General features: G+C 36.0%; 1 pseudogene; it reads left to right on the top strand.

The window, feature by feature from the left end:
• Positions 1–271: 271 nt before the first annotated feature.
• On the top strand, positions 272–369 carry LOC125226751 (annotated as a pseudogene).
• Positions 370–3,858: the final 3,489 nt, after the last annotated feature.

The following is a 3,858-nucleotide window of genomic DNA, read 5'->3' as shown; positions in this document are numbered from 1 at the left end:
CGTGTGAATGTTATGAATATATTGTGAATATTCAGCCAACGAAACATAATCTCTGAAGAGATTTTGGCCGTCACGGCTATAACCTCCGCAGGGCGTGTTAAACTTACAAGTCAGCTCTCTGCTAGAACTATCAGGAACCGGATATTCTTAAATTAATGTAAACAGCATTCTTAAACTGGTTTGCAGGATTTAAGTAGGTAAGCAAGATATGATAAAACATATGTATTAGCCTGTTACATATCGCTAAACAAGTGCTTTGATAATGCAAGTAGTATTTGCTTCGGCAGTACATATACTTAAATTGGAATGACAGAATATTAGCATAGCCCCTGCGTAGGGAAGACCCGCAAAGTGGTTAATTAAGCGTCTGGCCATATTACAATAACATAAATACATGCTTCCGCAAAGCAACCACAAGTCATATACTGTGTATTATTGCGTATCGGGCTACTACCACGAAAACGCATGCTATTAAGTAAATATACATTTCAAATACAAATCATCATATTCATGAAATATCTAACCTAACCTAACCTATTCAGCCGCCAGCGACTAGCTAAGCGAACTTACCGGTCAATGGCTCTTTTCAACCACATATGTATTGCCGGCTCCGCTAGCAGCGTGAAGCTCGCACTAGCGCTGAAACCAGCACCAGGGGCGGCTCACTCCGCATTTCTTCCATACATTCCGGCGGCCGCGAGTTCGCGGCTCATAAAGTTTGACGACCTTGTCGCTGCGCAATAGAACTCAATGTCGTATGCAGTCCATTGACAGGTTGTTGACAGTGAGCCTTCTGTACTTGTACTTTTATATATTCTGTGCCAGCGCCAAATCAATGACTTTGAATACAAGTCACGTGGAACGGGATGAGCCTAGTTCCTTATTAAATAAAGGTTGGATTAGTGGGTGTAATCTTCGTAATCCAGCTTGCCTGGTAAAAGTGGTAAATAACCAAATTGTTCCTATATCTAAGATTGTGGTAATCTATACTGGAACTGAATAATTGGCTTGCAAAAACCTGACAATTTGTGTTGACTATCAAATTCACGTCATCAAAGACTCAGATCTTTAACCCTTTATTAATTTCCTATGAGTTAGACACTTCACTTCCTTCTGTGGACATAATAATATATAAGGTTGTACCCCGCTGTATGTGAATATAACGTTGGAATTCTTTAACCTTCCACGTATAATATATATAAGAACAATTTGGATGTTTACCGTATGTAAATACCTATGACCCACATAGGGTATGATATGATCAGAGATGAATAAAATTTATCTGTACGGTACCTGTCCGAACGACAATAAGCCATGCTATACAAGGCTTTTAAATCAGATGATTGATATCGATTCCAAATCAAGAACCTTCTAGATTTCCTAGACAACTTGTCTAACATCCCACAGAAACCCGCTCTCTGGGTAAGAAGGAGGCCAAAGTTCTTTTCGAGAAAAGGGATGCACCGTAATCCTAAATGTGACGTTAGAAGAATGTACATACAACATGTACCTCTTCATTAGCTTGAATCTGCTCCTAACGCTAAAAGACGGCTCTTTAAGATTTTTAGTATCAAACACTAATTATTCTGGGAGCTTCATTCAGGCAAATAACCGCGAAGGTTATTGCTGCAAGAATATTACCAATGTTCAACAAGAACTGATCGCCGAGTCTACCTACATTCTTCCCTTGTTTTTGACAAAAATAAGTTATGAATTATTTAGTGTCTTGCTTGGCTACTCGTCTAAAATACATAAAATGTACTAATATTAGAGCTATGCGCCTGTGACATAACTAATTTATGGGGCCAAATCAATGCTAAAATCTATTTTGGAACTATTTTTAGTCTTGTTTCAAATATAACTAAAACTTCAGTTAGGCCTACAGTCCAAGTTATTTATCTTACCATAATGGGTATCCAGCAGATATAGTTGGTACTTATATATTACAATGATAAGTGAAAACCAGTATTTTTCTAGCTATACTACAACTTATTAGCAAAGGTAGTGCTGCTTACCATATCAACCCAACTAATTGCAAATACGTATATGTACAACAAAATGAAACCACTTATAGGGTGGTACATATTAAAAATGGACTGAAACGAAAATCTTATAAATTAAAAGATAATTTATTGCCTAAATAGCTGCGCTCTGTATACTACTATTATTCACCTTTAGGTGGGCACATGAAATTCGTCTTTTGTTCGTATATGCCAACTTAAATCGGCCTGGAAATACAATGCATGTACATACTGTGACATCACGCAATGATCACCTTTGTTCAAATTTGTACGTAAGTACAACACTTGACATTGTTTAGCCATTATATGCTAACAACAAAGTAAGGAAATATTGTAGTCGATTTTATATATCTTCAAGGGAGATCCCGTTGTTTTTGTAAAATGTTGTATAAGTGCACTTGATTCCTCATAAAGACTATAAGAACTTTCAAATAAATATTAATACAAAGGAATAAGCCATGAAGATAATTTTGTGTCTGTAACGTAACCTAAACAGTATTATGCCTTAGTTATACTGAGATCTATAGATCTAACATATATGCTTTGCTGTGATAAAGACAAATAGCATTGTGGCTTGTAATGCCTCAACAAGATTTCACTTTCTTTTTGCGAAGTAGATCGATGCATAATGATAAAGGATCCTGAAATTAATAGAAACAGACAATACCGAAAATTATGATTTGATGGGTGAAATGAAATAAAAATATGAACTCGCTTTTAGAAATAAGATTTAATCTTATAACTTGATTCACATTGATTTATTAAAAATACAGTATTCACAAAAATAGTAACATGTATCACTGCAGATTCCACTTAGTTGGTTGAATTGAAATGATTCACCCACACACGCAGATTATTAAGTGCACTAGTTGTTTCCACCAGTTTCACTAATGATGAGGAATTAATCACATTGGCGTTATGCTGGCCACCAGGCGGTCACAGACAGGTCTCAAATATAATAAAATAGGCTTCAAATAACGGTAGGAAGCTTAATAGCAGCGTTTTACCTTACAATAAAACGCATATTAAGCGAAGTACCTTATTTGAAGCCTATAGTTTTTAGGCCGCCAGTGGCTAAAGTACTCCGTTGCAATACACCACTTTACTTTTATTACACCCAGGGAGGGTAGGTTTAACTCACTAATGTATTTTATCACCTTCACCATTCAGGTTGCAAAATCCAACACCTATACACTCCAATGTATACTGATATGTCCCTGTTTTTATTTAAAATGTACATAATTAAAATAATTATTATAACACTTTAAGTTCTCGCGCTTTGTACACATATTTAAAGTCACACACAGGTCGAACGCGATTAATTAACATTATTTTTACCTTTTTTTCCCAACGTTGGGAAAAAAAGGTAAAAATAATGTTAATTAATCGCGTTCGACCTGTGTGTGACTTTAAATATAAAATAATTATTGCAACCTTTTTAGTAAATTGTACACTTATTGCAACTTTGTTTTGGTTATAATTTGAGAACCAATGAGGCAAACGGCGCCCGTAGGCGCCACCGCCCAGTGGTGACGTGAGGGGATAAAACTGGAAGGGTAAAACTGGTGGTGGGGATAATGGCGACTACTGTCAGCTAATATGTGAACCGCTACGTCATCTGTTAACAGGATTGCTCTCTCAAATATAATAAAATAGGCTTCAAATAAGGTACTTCGCTTAATATGCGTTTTATTGTAAGGTAAAACGCTGCTAGTAATGATAGACGTTATTATTGAAAAAGTCTGTAGAGAACCAAATTTACATTTATATTTTCCATGACAAACATGATATCGATTAACTTATTCTGAAACCTTAAAAAAACATGGTAGAGACGTAG

This window comes from Leguminivora glycinivorella, chromosome 5, assembly GCF_023078275.1.
Source record: "Leguminivora glycinivorella isolate SPB_JAAS2020 chromosome 5, LegGlyc_1.1, whole genome shotgun sequence".
Lineage (NCBI taxonomy): Eukaryota > Metazoa > Arthropoda > Insecta > Lepidoptera > Tortricidae > Leguminivora > Leguminivora glycinivorella.
The sequence above is the reverse complement of the archived record's forward strand: the minus strand, read 5'-3'. Positions and strand labels throughout refer to the sequence as shown.